Consider the following 23463-nt stretch of genomic DNA (forward strand, 5'->3'; position numbering starts at 1 on the left):
GATTTCGTTGTTTGCCATTTTTTTTTTATATCATTCTTTTTTGTCAAATTTTCTTTTTAATAGTGTCCGAAACGCAACAATTTTTTTTTTTTGTTTATATATCGGAAATTTACAGTTGATGCATTATTATTGTGTCATTAAAGAACGCAATCGGTGGCTCGTTTGCTGTTTTAAATGAAATTTTTAACTGCAATGTATTGTTTAAGAGATCTCCGAAAGCTTACCAGTGTTTACTGTGATTATACGGAATTTTGTTGAAAATGTGTTGTGGTTTGAGAGTTAGAAAGATTGTTGAGTGGTCTGATGATAAGTCCAAACATCATTTAATTTTCGTTCCCCCACCGTGAAATGATTTAAAAATAAAAAAAAAATCTATTAGATCATTGTTGGAGTCAGATGACCAGAAGGTAGGCTATCCAGTACTTATTAATTGGCATTATTTTCTCTTATTGCATTAAGTAATTCCTTGCCTTTGATGTTAGTTAAACCAGACTCCCCAGAAATTTTTTTTCTTTGAAGTCTCTACCTAAAGTCTATAAATCTATTTCCTAGGGTTATAAGGTAGTCCACATACTGAGTTTTGTTACAAACCAACTACGACTGTTGACCTGGAAGCCAACATTTCGTACGTTATTGCATTCGGTATCTTGAAAAATGTAGATATTGAAAAGCGAGCCTCTTCATAAGATGCGTGCTTGAATAAGTCCGAATGTGTTATGAGTCTTAAAACTTAATGCCATGTCCTTCCAAAGCTAATGAAGCTAAGCAATTTTTTGTTCTAAGAATAGCTGTTACAAAACATTCTTTAATTCATTTATTTACTTACATATAAACATGTACATATAAACATAAACATCTATTTATTGCAAGGTCAGAGTATGAAAGAAAAAGTGGATGGAAAATATGTGTCGCCCCATTTCTTCTCTTATTCAAATCCTACTTTTTATGAGTGGGAATGTTTCGCATTTGAATACCTGAAGGTCATAGCGACCACTTTTGCATTCCACGATTTCCTGCCTTAGTCTTTTGCTATATTTTTAACTATGAAAATGCGTGCAAGTCGAACTGTTTGCGTGATGGTTGCTTTATAGAGAAAAGAGAGTCTGGTTAGGGGCTTTGTTAAATTAAAGCTTTAGAAAATACATACTAATGTCGCTTCGCACCGTTGGAGTACCTATTTAATTATTTATGAACGCATTTTAACTACATTCGAAATAAATGTAAAAAGTCACTGACCAACTTCTACAGAATTTATGTATAAGTGTAAGCATGTGTGCCATATTTATTTTAACTGGTACGGCTATATACCTATGCATCAGAAATATATCTACTATATTTATTTTTGACAAAGAAATATCGATCGATTACACTACGGGAGTATTTCGTCTTTGTACTTTAATAACTGGAAATGTAAGAATTTCAGCCTCTTATATATCGTAGGTTGGCATATAGACGCGTTGTATACTTTATCAATATGTATTTAGGAAGTACAAATTAAGCTGCCCGAGAAAGTGGTAGTAGAACTGTAATTGTAATATATTAACATATATGAGGTATGGCTATTACATAACGAGACTGGTGCTGTCAAAAACGAGTTTGTGAATGTGACAACGACCGGCAACTTTAAGTGCGAAGCTTTTTCTGTCGAATGTAGTCACTTTCCCTTTTATAAATAAATTAGTATGGCTACGGACTTCAATCGTATGTGTATAAAAGCCAATCAACTGATTCCTAAGGTTAATAACCTTCATTATTGAAAATCATAGTTTAACGAAAATCAGGTGCAATAAGTAACTTAACCTCACTTTCTCAGTATGTAGTATTAAAGGTAGGGAAAGGGGTGCTCATCCTCCAATTTCCATTCAGTAAATAATTTCAATTCAAGTGTATTTTTACATAATTATACATATGTATGTCAATATAAGTAATAAGCCAAATGAGTTGGTGCGTGACTACCCTTCGGAAGTGTGTGGGTTCGAATCTTCGTCCATGAAAACCAATATGGCAGAAAAAGTTATTTCTAATAGCGGCGGCCCCTCGACAGGTAATGGCAAACCTCTGAGTAGATTTATGTCATGAAAAAGCTCCTCATCTATCTATCATCAGAAATAAAGTGAAGTGTTTGATTGTGATTTTTAAATGAAGACTTTTTAAGGGGGGAAGCTGGTCTAGAGCGCAAAAAATGGGCATATTTTATGAATTTATTTTGACTCAACAAAGGAATCAATCGAAAATCTGTGAAATAGGTTTAATAATATAGCTTTCATGGTACAAATACAACATTTTTCGTCTGAATTAATTTCAAAATGGCCGCTGTCCAGCAGTTCTCCTAAGGCGCCTTTTTTTCTAGTGGGTCCATTGCCGAAGACGTAAACTCCTTAATTTTTGTCCCGGATCAAAAAATAAAATTTTTTTAGTTTCTATATAACAACAGAAAGAGACGTACGTAGGATTTTTTCGATATTTTGTTTTTTGGTGCACGTTTGAACAAAAAGTTACAATTTTCACTATAAAGAACGACATAAAATTGTTGATTAAAAAAAAACTATGTAATATAAATAAAAAATCCTACGTACGTCTCCGGAGAAAGGTATTTCGAATGTATTGTCAAAATTTCGTAAGAATCGGTAAAGATTTGTTCGAGTTATGTCTTCGGCCAGTTTAAAAAAAGTGATTTCGAGAAAAACGCGTTTAAAGTTGTAAGTATTGTAAAATCATACCTGCGAGGCACTGCCGTCGAATGAAAAATTTGGGCATTTAGACATTTTTGCTGGCATCCCTCATTTGGTATATTATTTCTAAGACCCTAAAGCACCTTTTAAGACAAAAAAAAATTTTCGATTTTTTCAAAATTCTAGACCAGCTTCCCCCCTTAAGCGATTTTAAAATTTGTGTCCTTGCCTGTTTGCTCCTTTGAAAGTCCGAACGGATCTTCGGAAGAACTAAACCGATTTCGACAGGACTTCCACTGCCACTGGTAGAGGACTATTATCCTAACTTACGATGGCTAGCATTTGCAATGTATTTAAATGCATAACCGCAAACCGTTGCAAGTATGTAATATTCATTATATTAGCAATCAAAATACCTACAGCAAGGTTGGCCAATACCATTTTCTTCACTTCATCAATTTTTTCGTCTGTTGTTGAAGTGCTCGGGCGTTCGGCACGCTTTTCGTCGTTCACATCTTCTCGGCCTTCTGAGAACATTTTGTACCACCGATAAACGTTGATGTGGTCCAAAGTAGCTTCTCCGTATGCCACAGTCAACATTCAGAATGCATCCGCGCCCTTAATTTCGTTTTTCACACAAAATTTGATACGGGTTCTTTGATCCATCTTTTTGAATAGGTAAAAATCTAAGACAGCTAGCAGCAACTAACTAAGCAGCAGCAACATATCGCCACAAGAAAATCGAAATTCGCGTATACGTAACCTACGAAAATTCAAAATTCGCGATACTTTTTGAAACGATACACAAAAACGAAATAGCTACATATATGGGCAAACCAACTTCATAATTTATCTTCTAAAATTTTGTAGCTGCACAATGTTTTCTTAAATGTATACGAGTATAAATATGTGCACCAACTAGCGGTAGTTTTATATTATTTTGCCCTTTACTTAAGTCCCGTTACGTTTGAGCGTTGCTTGAAATTTGAGTTTTTATAAGGAAATATTTATAAACACCAACTGCTTTCGTTAAGATTTTATTTCTTGCTGTGGCAATTGCGTGATATTTTCATAAACATTTCACAATTTAAAATATGAACCGAAGCTTACTAGACTCGAGTTCGCCGATAACCATAAGTTCTGGGATGACGAAAGGCAATCCATAATTTTTAGGGATGAAGAAGAATTTAATCTCTATGCGCCTTAAGGGTCTTCAGACTGGAGAGATATTCGAGAGCTACGACAAACGCGTCCCACTCGAAACTCCCATTGTGGCTCTCTTGGGTATTTTAGCTAAAGTGACAATACTCCAATTTGTTTAATTTCGCATAACATGCGGTTTGTCTTCAACGTATCAACAGTACAATGCTCCACTCCACAGTGCTAGTGTACAAAGCAGTTTTTCACGTCGAAAAACGTTCTTGTGATGAAGTGGCCCGCTGCAAATTCAGACCTACATCCTCTGGAGAACCTCTGGAACATTCTTAGCAAGCAAGATTATAAAGGCGCACGTAAGTTTATTAGCCTATTGCACCTTAAGCTAAAAGCTATTCAAAAGGAATAGGCAAAAATCATCCTTAGTGGCCTTCAGTCACTCGTAAATTCGGTGCCATGACAACTAGTATCAGTTACAATAAATAACGAAGGCCATACAAACTATTAAATATTATTTTATATTGTTTTCTTAAGATTTATTATTTTCTTAAGTTTAATATTACAAGTCCTTTAACATGCTTTGTTCTTATTTTTGTTTTCTTCCCTTATGCCGAAAGTTAAAACGATTTAACATCTGATTATTTTATTACAAAAAAAATTTTGTTCACTGTCCCATACATATAGCAATTTCGCCGGCACAAGACGCGTTTACATACGTAAGAAAAAACGCTGATTTTGAAAAGTGTTAAATTCCAAATAAATGTTTTTCAATTTTTTGTCTTTCTAATATCCAAAACAGCGAACCGACGTGGATAAACAGTTAGATGGATAAACTGCGTTTTTAATCCTAATATGTATGGGTACATTCCTTTATTTCGGAAGTATAAGAAAGAGATATTTCTACTGAATAGCTCTGTCTTTTGCTGTATTTGCTGTCTTTACTGCGTAAAATGGGATAATCGAAAATAACTTAGAAGAAAAAATGAAACTTTCGCGTAACAAAAGGGTAAACACGTTAAAAGGTCAACGTCTTTTGGGCTTACAAGACACACAAAAACAGCGATTACCATAATTCTTGAGAGTCAATCATTTACATTAACGCCAGTATCTGCATGCATACAAAATATATGTACGTTCGTAGTTGCATATGGTACGATACAAGTGCTTGTTCATATGTATAAGTAGAGTAAGGGTATCATGGTATTATCTGCTTGTTTTTCGCCTACAATACTGAGAAATTGTAATTTATGTTAAGGAGCCTGGTTTATGAGGTCTAAGAATTGCATCTCTTTGCGATTTTTTTTTTTGTAAGGAAAAAATTAATTTAGCACTACAAAGTTTTTTCTATCTTTTAATGAACATTTAAAAAGTATAAAAAAATGTTGTACTGGTTAAAATAAGTTGAAAAAAATGTTTAACATAGAAATTAGTAGAGCGCTGCAACGCTGGAGTTTCCAACTGGCGTACAAGATACAGCTCGTAATTATTATCTAAAGCAAAAATTCAAATGGATTTCTAATTATCATGATTTTTTATTCTAGATGAACTAAGAAAACTGAGAGAAATTCCAAAATTTCAACTTTTTGGAGGTTTTCAAGAAAAAAATGCCTTTCTATAAAAAAAAAATTCACTTCAACTTGGTATAAAAATCTTGAAAACAAATTTTTTATCTATTTTGATTGTTCAAATAGAAGAGAATTTAATACTGAAGGTATGATTCATTTCAAAAGGTTCATTAGTTTTTTTTTCATTCATGTACGCCAATTCAAAGAAATCTTAAAAATGAAAAGTCGAGAAAAGAAGATAAAGTTTGTACTATAGCTATCCGGTCACAGCGTGACTGCCTAACGCTCGCCTACCTTTGGCTTTGTATCTACGGAAATATTGAAATATATTAGGAATCGCTTAAAACGAAAAAAGAAAAATTGATTTTTTTGACCTTATAAACCAGGCTCCCCCCTTAAACAAATACAGCCGATAGCATTCTTACACCTGCAAAAAATTCAGAGGCACATACTCGTATTAAAAAAATATGGCAAAGCCCGGAAACACAACCTTAAGACTCGGCCGTAATTGCATATGACCTCGGTTGTCTAGCGTAAGTGCACTCCCAAAGGTTGTGGGTTCGAATCCCACGTAAAGCACGGTCCTTGCACTTTTCCTACTTTTCCCGTATCTAAAAAAAAAATAAAAATAAAAAAACTTATTTCTCAAACCCAAAAACGTATCCTTTTCATCCTTACTGCCGCACAATAGTCAGCGCATTATTTGCATTGTAGCTGCTAAAACAAGCAAAAACAAAGAAACACGCACAACGTTACACATTGCATCAGTGGAAGCGGGCAGCCGCGGTAATAGCGTAGACACACCACTTTAGCGAAGTCCTCAAAGATCTGTGTGCTCCTTCTGGTAGAAAAGTGTGCCACAAGATGGCGCTTCAAGCAGTAAGAAAGCGTTGTTCCCAAACAACAACAGGTGGGCATTCCCACTACTTAGGACTGATAGCGACAGCCTAATCACCTACCCTGTCAGAAATCAAATAGACTAACGAATCCAACGCCAAGACAAGTCTTGCCGAGGCCCTATGCTCCCGAGAGAAGTGAATAAGGAAAAAAAAGTGTCTCGTGTATTGGCAGCAAAAGATTTGTAGAAGTCGAAGACGTTCACAAATAAATGAATGCAATGGTATATCGAAGTTAAGAACGTTGAGGACATCCCCGGACGAGGCCAAAAAAAAATACCTCTTCAAAGTATGATTGGAAGATCATTAATTTGTTTGTTTACATGTCTTCAATTTTCATTTTGTCGTTTCTTCTCATTCTCATCAATGTTGCTGGCGAAATTTAACGGCTGTGAAGTTAGTACTAGTGTAAATAATTGTTGAAGAAATTCAGCCGCGGATCAAAGCACAAATATGACATCGTAACAGATGAGGAATCTGGGATATATATATGTACATATATGAGCAAGAAACAAAACAGCAATTAGTATGGGTAATCCAAGACGAGCTAAATCCAACAAAAGTTATTCGCGAAGAAGCACCTCAAAGCAAATAGGCGCCTGTTTTTTCGGAAAACCTGGTAATGTCGCAACTGTACCACTAAAAAAATTCAAAAGAGTATATTCTAAGCGGTACACCACCATTTGTTTGCCAGAAGTTTCCGGAGAATTAAGGAAAACCAACCGTCGAAGACGAATAATCCTTATCGAAGACAATGCGAGCTCTCATGTAAAGGCTCACACAAGAAAGTTGTTGAGCACTCCAAAAATAACCTGCCTTACAACCCTGATTTTACACCTAATGATTTCTTTTTATTCATAAAAATTAAAAATAAAATGCAAGGTAAACGTTTTTCAAACATCTGAAGAAGCTGCTGAAGCTTTTAAATAGCTCTTTTTGGAGGTATCCACTCCTGAGTGGCAAAAGTGCTTTGAAAATTCATTCAAGCGAATGCAGAGGTGTACTGACTTCCAAGGTGATTATTTTAAAAAACAATAAGGTAGCGACAGCCCCATTTACTTCGAGAACGCAGCTTTCTATTTAGAAAATCAATACACGTAAGCTCATTCTAATGCCTCATAGGTATAGTATGTTGCGGAGTAGTAAGATTGTAAGAGGATTTTTTAGAGGAAGATAATTTTAAATTGGCAACACAGTTTCCTGTGACAGCTGTTTTGACAGTTCTCGGCTGTTTTTAGGTTAGTTTGGCTTGGCAATTCATCATCAATAGATTCACAACAGAGTAACGCCTGCAAAATTTGTTTAGAAAAACGCGATCTACAATTTCATTTGAAAAATTGTTTCCGTGATGAAACACACTTTTGGGAAATGGCCAAATTGTCGCATTTGAATCGACTTGAATCCTTCTGATTATTTTCTCTGGATGGAATGCCTACGCCGATAAACCAGAAAGAATGGTATTTGGTAGGAAACATTTAATGTGTTATAGCTGAAATATAGCCAGGTTTACTGTGAAATGTGTGAAAACTGGGCCCCTAGATTACGCCAAACATTAATGTCAAACAATTATCTGTCAAAGCCAATATCGGGGATATTAAAACACCTTTTAGTTACCCCTTTGTAAATACAAATATACGCAACATATGTACGTATGTATGTACGTTATTTTCACCTACAAGCTATAGTAATCTGAAGTCGAAATGAAAAAAAAAATTGTCTAGTATTCGGATAACGATTCAATTGGCAGCAAAAAGTACACATGCGGATCATGGAAAGACTATAACTTCGTATCAACTTAATTGAAATGAACATTGCAATGGGGTATTCTGGTATGTAAATCTAAATTACCGTAGCCAATATAAAAGTTTGCCATCAAAACGATATAAACATAACCTACACACACATTTGCATGCTTTAGTTACTATTTTTATTAATGGCACCACTCAGAAGTCGTAACTCTTTTTGAACTATTGCGATTATATTGGCAGTGGAAGAATGGTGATTGATTCTAATTGACTATATTGGCAATTGCACTTAGTAATCTTGCAATGAAAAATGGGCTTCCACTGACACAAATAAATTATTGAAAAGTGCAATTGACACCCCTTCTAAATCGTAGTTTTAACTGCGTATGCCCATATAGTATACACAAACAATGTGTAATATTACAACAGTTGCGTAAGGTGAGCCAAGATATGCGCCAAATACCTGGAGATATTCAAGCAAGAAATAATTTTGAGCTGAAATGTATAATAGGCCGAACGTAACCGAATAGACTACCATTTGGTAGGGCCCGGGTGTGATACCCGCTGCGGCCATGAAACACGAAATTAAGAAAAATCTCCTCATAAAGCACTATCTCCCGTTCGAAGTCTCAATACTGGTCTCTATCTTTATACTTTCCCTTATCTTGATATTCACATCCATCTTTGACTTTATATTTACATATCTCTATTTTTTTTTGCCCTTATCCTTTTATATTCAATGTCTTAGCGTACATTTGTCGCAAATAAATATTCTTCCTCCTTGTATAGGGTTATTCAATAGGTGCGCTTCAACTTTTTTCCGATAGGGAGGGCGAACGACGCAATATTTTTTATTTTTCGCTTGTCATTTGTAAACTTCATTAGTATACATTTCATCATGGAACGCTACACACTTGAGCAACGATTGCAAATCGTGCAAATTTTACGGCCATTTTACGGTCCATTTAACAAGCCGTCCCGTTTTGGGGTTATGTGAAGTCATTGGTCTACAGTAACAAGCCGGCGACGATTTGTGAGCTCAGAGCCAATATTGAACGCGAAATTGCTGGAATTTCGGCCGATTTATGCAAAAGAGTGGTCGAAAATTGGGTTCAACGATTGGACTTCGTAAAACGTGCACGCGGTGGTCATGCAAAAGAAATCGAATTTCATACTTAAATGTATATGTTGAAACTCGATAATAAAAAAAAAATTAGGTAAAAAAGTCAAACCGTTTGTGTTTTATTCAAAAAAGTTCAAAATTTGAAGCGCTCTTACTGAAAACCCCTATATAAATCTTTATCTAAATCTTCTCCGTCGCCTTGTACTGAATTGGCATTTGCATTGATTTGATTTTTTCGCTTTATTTTAAACTAATTTGAAATTTTATTTATTTTCGTCCCTTCAGCATTAAAATACCTTTCGATTTATTTCGAAATCCTTTATACCATAGAAATGTAGTTTAGCTGTAAAAGGTACATAGAGAACACATGTTTGGGAAAAATGTTCCGCCAAAAATTGTTCTATCTGCATTTTTACAAGACAGTCCCATCGGCCGGAAAGGTCATGGCGACTATTTTTTGGGATGCGAACGGCGTCATCCTCATGGATTATATGGGAAAAGGAAGAACGATCACTGGACAATACTACACTGAGTTATTGGACCGCTTTCACAAAAACTTGAAGGAGACACGGCCACATTTGGCGATAACGCACTAGCACATTTATTCGGAGTTGTCTCCGCCAAACTATATGAATTGCGTTATAAATTGCTACCGCACCTCCCGTATTCACCTGATCTGGCTCCCTGCGACTTTTTCTTGTTCCCTAACATGAAGAAGTGGCTCGCGGGAAAAATTTTAGTTGGCTGGAATTTAGAACAATGCCGATCTTGGAATTTCTGGCAAACTATAATGTTTTTTTTAATGAAACTTGGTGGAGATGTTAGTGAGGTGTTAAGGAACACTCTTTATAACTTTAAATTAATCGGGAAATAATAATTTTTTAATTATTTACATTCAAAATGCCCTTGGGAACATCACTATAATTTGCCACATTACACTCTATATTTTTTAACATTTCACTATAAATCACCAAATATACACTCACACGCGTGTTTGTACCGATTTTTATGCTAATATTCTAATTATATCTATTAAAATTAAATGCAAATTCATTTGCCTATGCAATCACATTCCAATTTTAAGCGCGAACAAGAAGAAGATTGGAATTACAACAGTATGGTGTTGCCGGATGCCTGCAAATGAAAACAAAAATTAAGTACTTGAGTTTAGTGTTAATGATGGGAATGGGGGTTATTGTGCCTGCTTACTACATACACGCATATGACGTTTTAATTTTGGGTTCAATGGTTTTAACACGGAAAGGAGTTTTACGCAAAAATACTGTGCATTGCGTAGCCGGAGTTGGACTGATGAGGGTTATTTTTTTGAAGCGCGGCCGAAGGCCGCCCACGCGAAAAGGAGTTCTACGCAAAAATACTGTGGATTGCGTAGCCGGAGTAGGACTGATGAGGGTTATTTTTTTGAAGTGCGGCCGAAGGCCGCCCACGCGAAAAGGAGTTCTACGCAAAAATACTGTGGATTGCGTAGCTGGAGTTGGACTGATGAGGGTTATTTTTTTGAAGCGCGGCCGAAGGCCGCCCACGCGAAAAGGAGTTCTACGCAAAAATACTGTGGATTGTGTAGCCGGAGTTGGACTGATGAGGGTTATTTTTTTGAAGTGCGGCCGAAGGCCGCCCACGCGAAAAGGAGTTCTACGCAAAAATACTGTGGATTGCGTAGCCGGAGTTGGACTGATGAGGGTTATTTTTTTGAAGCGCGGCCGAAGGCCGCCCACGCGAAAAGGAGTTCTACGGAAAAATACTGTGTTAATTAATTTAATTTAATTTTAATTACTTTATTATTTTTTGTGATACGCTTAATATCATTGTTTTTAAGTTTAAATGAGTTGTATGTTTTTATTTTCAAATTCATTTCTCAACTTTAAATTACAGCAAAAAATACTGCAGTTTTACAATGAACCTTCCACTGAACATCCCTGCGTGCGAACATCGTTTTCATTTCAGATGTATGGCAACACCAACTTTTCGCTAAATTATAGAACTTTAACATTAAATTACTTAAAAACTATAAGCCTCCGCAGGTTCTGTTTTCAGTTTTAAGATGGGGATACACCCCTCTATCACCCCATTTTTACCGTTTTTTCCAAAGCGATCGGCATTATACTAAATTCTAGCCTTTTAGTTTAAACGAGGAAGTCATCGGCAAGACAGAAGCGTATTTTGGAGAGTTCGACAAATCTTATTTTATTACTTATTTTGGAGATATTCATGGTGTCTTCATTTCTAACATAAGTACTTATTTAACCCCCCTCGTATAATGGTTTCACATAAAGTGGTGCACAAATGACTTGCTTATTACAAAGCAACAAGTCACACATTGCATGTGACACTGTTTGTGAAGACAAAAAGCAATGTTGGCACACAACTTGAACAGCAACGAAGAAAAACTGTCTTCAACAAGCAATACTACTTCGGCTCTATCGACAGTGCACGAATTGCACGACGCTGCTTATATGCTTGCATGGCAATGGTAGAAAAACCTTCTCATACAAGCTTTGCCGAAAGACATCAAGTACAATGTGTGAATTGGTGTCATATATATGTATGTACGTAGCGTATATTAGCAGGCAAAGTGTAAGTTACATTCAAATATTAATCAGAATTTAATTTTTATTCTACAAAACCATCATACCAAACATTAACTGCGTATTTGATTTTAAAATATCAGGAATTCATGTAAGTAAATAATCCACATTTGACACAATTCACTTGTTTGAATTGAATTGTTTTTCATTGCCTTTCAGTGTCATTGCTTTTCTTGCTATCTTGCCGAAATATGTGTGTTGTGATAATGCTGAGAGAGAAGCAAGTCATACAAAAGCATGATTTGGTTTTCTCTCTAGCTGCTATTGCCTGTTACTGTTAGTTGAGAACAAAACACTGCATTGTTGTGTGAATTTAGCAAATGACTTGAAAGCACATATATGTCGACTTGTGCACCACTTTAGTTTCACATCTTCGATTCATACTTTATTTTAATTTCTGCCCAAGTTGTGGAGGTAATAAGCTCCAAATCAGCCGAATTTGCCTTGATGACTGTTTGAATGTCCACATTTGAGTTTTTACTTAGCTATTGCCCAAACGATTTCAATAGGTTTGGCATCAGGCGGCTGTGAAGGCCAATCCAACATTTCAATCCAATTTTTCTGTTTCCACTCTACGCACCTTCGTCTTCGATGCTTGTGATCGTTGTCTTCGTATAAAATCCAAGGTTTGCTAGATCTTCCAAACATCTCCGCGGCTGACGGTATTGATGCTTGAATCATATTTTATGTATTTTAAAGCACATTTCACGCTTTCTGAAGTATGTCTAAACTTTAGAGTCTAAGAGTTTCTCAAATACTATTCTGAAGTGTATTCAACACTTTCTGAATTACGATTATAGTGGGTGAGCTTAAGTTCAAAGCCTTCTGTGAATAAAAAACATCAACTTATAGAAAATTATGGCAAACAGGTATTTCTACCCTCAAACTGCTCATCGGGATAAAGCAATAGGTCCCCCGATTTGTAGAGCAACATCAAGACTCATACTTCAACCAGGAGAAGGAGTTAACCTAATAAAAGATGTACGCCCATTTATATGTACGTCTGTACAGTTGGTATAAACAAATGCATGTTAAGAAATTTATATAATTACGAAAATACTATTTACATATAATTATTTTTTCGAGAAAGCTAGCCACTCAATATTGTGATTCCACTGGCGGACGGTAGATTTTGTTAGAAACCCCAACAATAAGGCTTAACAAAATGACTTCATTTCAAGGTCATTCAAATATTTGCAGAAAGGTCTCTTTGCAACCACTTTTACATTTTTCATATTATTACGAGTAATTAACAGACTGGTTTCGTGGAGGTGGAAATCAGTCGTTTGTAGAGCAAGAAGAAAAAAAAACAAGAAAAAAGCCCAAGCGAAAATAAGTTTGTACATACATCTGTATATATATTATTATTTATGTGCATTAGGGTGGCTCATTTCTTACGACATCAGAAATATCAAATCAAAATTTGTGCAATAAAATTCCAAGTATTTAGGCAAAAAAGTGGGCTGCTACTTCTTTATGGGATGCTTTGTATTTTGTTTGCAATGTCAAACTAAAAGGTAAATCCTTTTTTATGCCACCTTGATCAAAAAGTTCGCTTTAAGTCAACTGATTTAAGTTCTGTTTTATTTTTTTTTTTTGTTAAGTTGATTAACATTCACAGACAGTTACACCGTAATTCTACTACAACTACAACTGATTACGAGTGGCATGAACGCTTTAGAAGAGATCGTGAATTCATCGAGTATGACGAACGTAGTGGCAGGCCGTCGACATCGAAACATCATGAAAACATCAATAAGGTGAAAGAAAAGTTGATCAATAACCGTAAATTAACCATCAAAGGGCTGGCAGAGGACTTGAACATTGCTTATGATCCATTAAGGACATTGTAGTTAATGATTTGGGTGGGCGCCGTGTTGCTGCAAAGTTGATCCCAAAGGACCTGAATTTCATGCAAAAATGGGACCGCATTGATATCGCCAAAAACATGATTTCCAAGGCTGAATTCGACCCAACATTCATCAAATGCATTATTACTCGAGACGAAACGTGGATTTATTGGTACGACACACAATCCAGACATCAGGCGTGTGAGTAGAGAGCTCCGGATGAACCAAGAACAAAGAAACCACGTCGTTTTCAGTCAAAAAAGAAAGCGATGCTAACGGTTTTTATGGATTACAACCGTATTTTACACCACGAATTTTTGTCAGAAGTTCAAACAGTTAATAAGGACTACTATTTTGGGCGTTATAAGATGTTTACGTGAAGCACATCACCAATAAAATAAAGAATTGGTGGGAAAACAACACGTGGATTTTGCACCATGATGACGTACCGTCGAACAGTCCCATCATGATCCTCGAATTTTTTACCAAGAACGAAACAAATACCATTCAACAACTATCGAATTCACCTGATATGGCTCTCTGCGATTTTTTTTTCTGTTTGATCAAGTCAAAAAACTACTACGGGAACGCATTTTAACAGCCGAAAGGAAGTATTGGAAACTCGAAGACCGCTCTTATGCCTATAAAAGCTGGAAGAGCCATCTTATGGCTATACCGAAAATATAGTTTCAGAAATGTTTCGAGAACTGGATCAAACGCTGGCATAAGTGTGGTGCAGCTAACGGGGAGTACTTTGAAGGTGATAATATCACTTTTGAAGAATAAACTTGAACATATGTATTTTGAAATTTCTAAATATATTCCGGGAACTTATTAGTCAAGGTGATATGAGCTTGAACTGCAAGCGAGAGCGCGGAACGAACGACAAAGACACACAATCGGCCCCGCGTTCGGCAACGTTCGACAATTTCGCGCAATTTGCAAACAAAAAGAACAAATCTATATGTAAAGTGCATACAAACTGCATTTACCTCCTTCTCTATATCCATACAAAATATCTATCAAACAAATAAAATTAAAATTTTCATCTGAAAAATGCAACCATTCCATCAGTATTTTCTTATGACGTTGCACAGTGCGGCCGATTCCCAAAAAGCTGGCCAAAAGTCGAAAAAAAAGTTTCTAGATAGAGTTTTTTTGTCTTTGGGTTGGCTACAGTAATGCCTTGAGTAGTGAAAACCGTTCATAGCAACGTCCTGTACCCTAAGTATCCTCTGTATTTTCAGTCGCAACGTGGCCTTCGTTTGAGCATCGTATTACTGCGATGAATAGTGAAAGTTGTACACATTTGAAAGATTTTGTAATGGAGTAAATTGAACAAAACCAAATGGAATCATCTTCGGAAGGTTAGTAAAATACGAGAAATCTTTAGTACATATCAATACCTCGACACAAAATTTTTAGCTGCAGCAATACGTAGATACATTTTTTGCAATTTTTTTTATAAAATTTGAGTTTTCAAACTGTATAGTAATACAACGCCGTCATATGCTGCTTTGAAACCTATTAAAGGTTACTCAAAAAAGTAATGGTTGCTGAATAAAACAAGATTCAGCTGCTACCACTTGCTACCTTGCGACCCCGAAAACATATAAATTTACATGCATCTTGATTATGTTCTAGAATATACGCTATTTCACGTGAGGGGGTGGCCAATAGGGGTGGAAGGGGGTGGATTTTCAAAATTTTAAGATCAAATTCGCAATCAGCGACCCTGAAAACATAAATTAACATGCATCTGGATTATGTTCTAGAATATACGCTATTTCACGTGAGGGGGTGGCCAATAGGGGTGGAAGGGGGTGGATTTTCAAAATTTTAAGATCAAATTCGTAATCAGCGACCCCGAAAACATATAAATTAACATGCATCTTGACTATGTTCTAGAATATACGCTATTTCACGTGAGGGGGTGGCCAATAGGGGTGGATTTTCAAAATTTTAAGATCAAATTCGTAATCAGCGACCCCGACAACCCCCGAGTAAGAAATTTTGAATCAATTACTTAATTTTTTGAGTTTTGGCCAGCTTTTCGGGAATCGGCCGCACTGTGCGTTGTCACGTTAAACTATCGTCAGTAAACCGACTTTACAGACAACCTCTTTTCTTATCTTTTTGGGATTTTGGACAACAAAAGTGATAATTTTACCCACAGTGCGTTGAGCATTCATTGAATAAGTCAGTAAAAGTTCAGATATCTCAACAAATCTCAGTACACATATCACTTTTGTATAGTTCGTATTGAAAATGTGCAAAATTGGGCAAACACCCAACTGAATATTTAAAACCTTCGGATGACAACGCCTATTTTTGAATATGTGAATGTGTGTTTCTCTAAACCACTTCATCAAACTTTACGCATTTAGTAAATTTGGACTAATTAAACACTAATTTAAATGTGATTAATTTTGACTTTCGTCCATCCGACCACCTGTCCACAACGAATAACTCGAATAAAAATTGAATATTGAATATTTTAACAAAAGATATTACTTTTGACACAAAGAATAATATTATATAATTCCACATAACGATATTTCTTTAAAATTCAAAAATTGTGATAAAAAAAACACGTAAACGTTTTAGGAAAATCTTTATTCAATAATAAAAGGTTGTGAAAAATTTGACAACTGATTTCGGATGATACTTAAGCCATTGACGCAATTTGGAAGTAAATGAAAAAGGGGTATCCCTTTCTGAAAAGTTAGTAAACAATTAAAAAGGTCGATGTAAATCATAGAATAATTTTATGCTACTTAATTATTAATATTTTTAACATAACCATTCCTCCTGTGGCTATCGGCGGCCGCCGTAGCCGAATGGGTTGATGCGTGACTACCATTCGGAATTCACAGAGACAACGTAGGTTCGAATCTCGGTGAAACACCAAAATTAAGAAACACATTTTTCTAATAGCGGTTGCCCCTCGGCAGGCACTGGTAAACCTCCGAGTGTATTTCTGCCATGAAAAAGCTCCGCATAAAAAATATTTGCCGTTCGGAGTTGGCTTGAAACTGTAGGTCCCTCCATTTGTGCAACAACATCAAGACGCATACCACAAATAGGAGGAGGAGCTCGGCCAAATTATATATATGTGTAGATATATGTACATATATTCCTGTGGAGTTGTCACATATACAATATACTATATTTCATGGTATTTTTGTTTGTAAAGCTTTAATTTAGTAATGTTTCCCAAATTTGCTATGAGTTTTTCCAGGTTTTAGAAAGATGAATACCCTAAATCCAAAAGCTCGTAGTTTGACAAACAATTGTGATATCCCAAACCATACAGAAATAAAGTTTAGTTTTAGTAATTTCAATTTAATTGTTGGATTTTAAAAATTTCTGGAATTTTCGGTACGCCTTCAAAAGCTTTGGCTTTGGCTATATCTTAAAAACTATAAGTTTCCCACAAATAAGATCTTTTCCCCATTTTCAGAAGACATCTGTTAATCCATGTACGAATTTTGGATATTGTCTGTGCCATGTCGTCTCAAGCCCAATAGAAGCGTAGAAGCGTCAAAGCGTCTAGGGGTCATTCCAGCATTGTAAAATTTCGATAGGCATCGGAAAAACATAACTAAACAACTTCGCCCTCGTCCCATCTGGCCCGATCTCGAAATTCGTTACCGTATACCGATCTCGAAATTCGTTACACACAAACTTTTTCGTCCGGTTTAAATGAAGTGCCACACGATTTTACCCAAATATTTTCTTTTCATTTTGTCTTTTGCGACATAAACAAGCTTAACGCCCTCTGTTGCCCACGTTTTGAGGTCCAGCAAAATCAGTATTGCGTGCAGACCCTTTTAACAAAAGTTTTCATTTCATTGAGTACTTTTTCTTTAGAATTTGCTCTGAAATAAATAGTAGCTTTGCCAAGAGGACATCACGGATTCATTAAATAGCTCAAGACGGCCGATGCAGGGTGAAAAATAGTCATCCTACATCATCTTTAATTATTGCTTCATGTTGGAAAATGTAGGTGGCGTTCCCAGCTCTTTAGGTATACACACTATGATACTATGTAACATACACATGCACATTTATGGAAAAGTGTATTTTTTCCTATGCAAATACAATCACAATTTTCAAAACGTCACGGGTAAATATAAAATAGAAATATGGGCGACTAATTACTTTGGGCATTGAAAAAATTTAGGGGTAGCACAAAAAAAAATTGTGGTTTTTGCCATCCTAATGTGTATCTACGTCATTTTTTGGAACACTACGGGCGCAAGCATTTTTAGCCCGAAATTGCCAAGATTAATGAAATTCATTATGGTAATTCAGACGTAATTTCATCGCATTTACATATTTTTTCCAATGTCGACTAAACAAAAAAAAACAGGCGAATTAAATTTACGTGATTGCGGATTGCGAAGTGACGCCAAACATAAGCACGCTTCTTACACTGAATAATGAAACTCTGTATGTATGTAGTTTTAATTACAGTTGAAAATAAATTAATCAAGCATTAGTCATAACCTTCGACATTGTACCTAGTGAATGAGTTGTGGGGAAAAAATAGCTGAAATTTTGGCAAATTATTTAATTTAAGACTAGAAAAGTAAGCACTCGCTTGGTGCCTACCAGCGCAGGTAAGTGCAAAGCGACGACCTATTCTTGGATGTGATGTATAGTATGTATATCCTTGCTTTCCCCTCAAGCTGGTGACAGGGTTAACTTGAACTAATGGTTAGTAAACAAATAGAGTAAGGTAATAATTAGTACCCTTCTTCGGCTTGTTCCATTTTCAGTTCATGGACTGCTGAGCCTTCTGCTACCTAAATATGCAGACGCGACAGCCCGAAGAAGTGGCTTGCAGTTGGTGGTATAAGGTTTGGAAATAACTCTTGCAAGCCTGCGCTGAGTTCCTTTTATTTGATAGATAGCTATGGGAACCTACAGTGACTACCCAATCGAGAATAGCGATTCCAAGTGTTTAAAGGTGAGTAATACTTTTTAAATGTGTATGAATATTATATGAATATATAATATAAAGCGGCTGCGTCTGGCAACTCAACTAATCCTACAGTGTGATGCAGAAAGACGCCGCCTCATGAGTACATACAAGGTGGCGCAAAATTAATCAATTTTATTTCTTATTAACTTTTTTATTAAATAAAAAAATTATTTTGACTGACGAAAATCTCTGTTCAGAATCATCAACACGCGGCACCCACTTTGACCAGAGCTTTCTCATAATCAAATGCTCTTGCAATATAAAGCCAACACATTCTTTTGATATCTTTACGATGTCAGCCAACTCACGCAACTTCACTTTTCGATCATTCAAAACGATTTTGTGGATTTTTTAAAAAATAGTAAAACCCTTTGTCATATGAATAATGGTGTGCGGATGTTCTTCGAAAGAAAGAGTAGGTCCAATGATTTGGATAAAAGATAATATGTCCCTATTCAAGACCAAAATGTCACTAAGATGAGTGTTTATGCAGGATAACAATTCCACGGATTTATCAAAATTAACCAAGGAGTGGTTTAAAAAAGAAAAAGTAAATGTTTTAGAATTGTCGTCGCAGTCTCCTGCTTTCAACCCAATTGAGCATCTCTGAGTTGAACTGAAAAAAATTAACAAATTAAAAAAAAAACAAATAGGGCAGAAATGTGGAATCAAATTCAAAAGTCTCTTGGTATTATATTTCTCCGGATAAATGTGTACATTTAGTAAATCCAAAGCATCGATGATGTGAATTTTCCAAATGCGAACATTTAAAAAAAAAAACGGATTTTTAGAGACAAAGCTTTTTGTTTCTATTATTTTTTTCCAGTCCTATTATTTTTCCCAGAAACGTTTTGTAAACTCGGTGAAATCTTACCATTTTATAGAATGAAAAAGAGGATTTTTATTTTATTACTTTGTATAGCATTAATTGTTTGAGCTTGTAAGGCACAAAATATTCGGAGGTTTCAAAAATGTGTATCCAAACATATTTATTTTTATTTAATCTGTCAATAGCACATTTTTCCAGTTTCGAAGAGGAATTTTCTTGCAAATTGAAGCATTTTTGTTTTGCTCTGTAAAATTAACAACGGTACAATTCTGGGTATTCTTGCTATTAGGCTGCCTTCTATTAACCTGTGTCGAACTGTCCGACTTGTAACTTAATTTAGTTTTAAGCTTACGAGCAGCTTTTTGTGGCAGAAATACCCTCGGAGGTTTGCTATTGTCTGCCGAAGGTCGACCGCTATTAGAACACACTTTTCTATCATGTGGTGTTTCACAGAGATTCGAACCTGTGCACTTCCGAATGGTGGTCACGCACCAATCCATTCAGCTACGGCGGCCGCGATCGAACAACATGATACATATGTACATATAACAGTTGTATAGAATTCCACAAGTAATCACATACACATACATACATATGCATTAAATTGAAACACAAAAAAATATTTAACTAACCATAGTAGTACGAGTATATTTGTTCAATTATCTTACCCAGTAATCTAATGCACTGCTGTCCACAGGCCGCGTAAAAGAAAGTTGTGTGCAGCTGAAAAAAATAATACATAGACAAAAGCCAATGTTAGAGCAGGAAAAAGTTATGAAAACTGAATCTATAATATAAAAATGAATCGAAAAATGTGCTGATAAGCGCATAACTCAACAACGCATGGATCAATCTTAATAATTTTTTTTTAATGTTCCTAGAAGTCCAAGGATGGTTTGTACGGCGAGAAAAATTCGAATAATTTCCGGGAAACCCCTAAAACAGCCCTTTTCTTTTTCCCATACAAATATTGCGCGTTCGTGTGTGTGCGTGTTCGCGTTTGAGGATCTAATGCGTTCACACAAAAGTGATAATATTGTGAACCCGACCAAATTGAAAAGTCAAAAAATGTAAGTGCTATAGATTTGATTGGCCTAGCAGTATTCTTTCTTTTGTTTTAGTTTCAGAACGAGTTAAAGAATGATTTCATTCACAAATAATAAATAAAAATAGGTAAGTAAATTCTAAGAATAATCATGCAGGACTGAACAAATCCAAACATATTTTAAGAAGAACAAAAGACAATTATTATTAATTAATCTAGAAAACCCATGTTTCTCACATTGTATGTTGCCTGTTCCCGTGTTGGAAAACCATCCGATTTGTTTGTAAATTCAATCAATAATCAAACAAAAAACATTGTATATCATAAAGCACTACAATAAAAATAAAACAGATTTTTGTTAATATTTATGATTCACTTGATTTACAATAAAGCGATTACTGAAAATACTTATTTACCTTTTATTTCATTATTCTTTATTATATCGGTTATTCTTCTTCTTAATTGGCGCGATAACCGCTTACGCGATTTTGGCCGAGCTTAACAAAGCGCGCCAGTCATTTCTTTCTCGTGCTAACCGGCGCCAGTTGGACACACCAAGTGAGGCCAAGTCCTTCTCCACTTGATCTTTCCAACGCAGAGGAGGCCTTCCTCTTTCTCTGCTACCACCAGCTGGTACCGCATCGAATACTTTCAAAGCCGGAGCGTTTGTATCCATTCGGACGACATGACCCAGCCAACGTAGCCGCTGGATCTTTATTCGCTGCGCTATATCTATGTCGCCGTAAAGCTCATACAGCTCATCGTTCCATCGCCTGCGATATTCGCCGTTGCCAACGTGCAAAGGTCCAAAAATCGTACGCAGAATCTTTCTCTCGAACACTCCAAGCGTCGCTTCATCGGACGTTGTCATCGTCCAAGCTTCTGCGCCATACGTTAGGACGGGCATGATGAGAGTCTTCTAGAGTGTTAGTTTTGTTCGTCGAGAGAGGACTTTACTGCTCAATTGCCTACTTAGTCCAAAGTAGCACTTGTTGGCAAGAGAGATTCTACGTTGGATTTCAAGGCTGACATTGTTATCGGTGTTTAATGCTGGTTCCTAAATAAACGAAGTCTTTTACAACCTCGAAATTATAACTGTCTACAGTGACGTGGGTGCCGATACGCGAGTGCGCCGACTGTTTGTTTGAAGACAGGAGGTACTTCGTTTTGTCCTCGTTCACCACCAAACCCATTCGCTTTGCCTCTTTATCCAGTTTGGAGAAGGCAGAACTAACAGCGCGGTTGTTAAGACCGATGATATCAATATCATCGGCATACGCCAACAATTGTACGCTCTTATAAAAGATTGTGCCTGAGCGATTAAGTTCTGCGGCTCGTACGATGCTCTCCAACATCAGGTTAAAGAAGTCACACGACAGCGAGTCACCCTGTCTGAAACCTCGTTTGGTATCAAACGGCTCGGAGAGGTCCTTCCCAATTCTGACGGCGCTGCTAGTGTTGAGCAACGTCATCTTACATAGCCGTATTAGTTTTGCGGGGATACCAAATTCAGACATAGCGGCATACAGGTAACTCCTTTCCGTACTGTCGAATGCAGCTTTGAAGTCGACGAAAAGATGGTGTGTGCCGATTCTCCTTTCATGGGTCTTTTCCAAGATTTGGCGTATTGTAAATATTTGGTCGATGGTAGACTTTCCAGGTCTGAAGCCGCACTGATAAGGTCCAATCAGTTGGTTGACGGTGGGCTTCAGCCTTTCACACAATACGCTCGCTAGAACCTTATAGGCGATATTTAGAAGACTAATCCCGCGGTAATTGGCACAAATTGCAGGATCGCCCTTCTTACGGATTGGGCAGAGCACACTTAAATTCCAATCGGCAGGCATGCTTTCATCCGACCATATTTTGCATAGGAGCTGATGCATGCACCTTACCAGCTCCTCGCCGCCATGTTTGAATAGCTCAGCCGGCAGTCCGTCGGCGCCCGCGGCTTTGTTGTTCTTTAGCCGTGATATTGCTATTCTCACCTCGTCATGGTCGGGTAACGGAACGATAATTCCGTCGTCAGCGATTGGGGTATCGGGATCTTCACATTCTCTATGACATGCGCAGCTGTCACTGTTTAACAGGTTCGAGAAGTGTTCCCTCCATAATTTAAGATTGCTCTGTACGTCAGTCACCAGATCGCCGTCTTTGTTCTTACAGGAAAACGCCCCGGTCTTAAAACCTTCTGTAAGCCGCCGAACTTTCTGGTAGAATTTTCGGGCGTTGTTCCTATTGGCCAGCATCTCAAGCTCCTCGCACTCACGTATTTCGGCCTCTCGTTTCTTCTGTCGGATAATACGTCTCTCTTCCTTTTTCAGCTCTCTGTAGCGTTCCCACATGGCTCGCGTTGCGCCCGATCGCAGCGTGGCTCTATAGGCGGCATCTTTTATCGGTTGTTAACCCTTTTAAATACTTAATTATCTCTATGTTTTTTAATTGAAGCACTCACTTTATAAATATTTGTCACCTTTAGGTTCCCACTATCCCTTTAGGTTGTTTTTCACTCAGGTTTGAATCTTAAGTTCCCCTCTTAGTTTGAAGCCCTCTGGCAAACATCCCAGTCGGGGTTTTTAGTGGGTCCCAAAAGGGTGGCCAAAGTTCGTGGAAGCGAAGATACTTAGGTCACACGAGCTGACCCTTTTCTTTAATTCTCCTGAACAGAACCGTCACCATGATGACGTCTTAAGGTCGAAATATAAGCTGCCACATTCAAAATCTATTTGACAGAACGAAGTCTGTCGGGTCCGCTAGTAGGATATAAAAGTGCTCATGTACATATATTTATACTTATATTCGTAACGTTTGTATATGTACATGCATCACAAATGTACGTATTTGGTGTGTAAAATCGAACGTAATTTCCACATGTATTCATTTGCATAGAAACAAACATATATACATACATATCTATAAATCACAGATAACCATACTAAAACAGGATGACAATTTGAATGAAAGAACACGAGGCACACTACCACTCT

The 23463-nt window shown here is 36.7% G+C and overlaps 1 protein-coding gene across 1 annotated transcript in view; it reads right to left on the bottom strand.

The window, feature by feature from the left end:
- The window catches only part of LOC129241701 (HIV Tat-specific factor 1), a 46962-nt gene that overhangs the window by 19321 nt on the left and 4178 nt on the right, over window positions 1–23463 (bottom strand). Inside the window, exon 2 of the mRNA XM_054878171.1 lies at window positions 20100–20155. The gene's annotated coding sequence lies outside the window, so the exon portion shown is untranslated. The remainder of the gene's footprint in view (window positions 1–20099; window positions 20156–23463) is intronic.

The sequence above is a fragment of the Anastrepha obliqua genome, chromosome 3 (genome assembly GCF_027943255.1).
Source record: "Anastrepha obliqua isolate idAnaObli1 chromosome 3, idAnaObli1_1.0, whole genome shotgun sequence".
Taxonomy (NCBI): Eukaryota; Metazoa; Arthropoda; class Insecta; order Diptera; family Tephritidae; genus Anastrepha; species Anastrepha obliqua.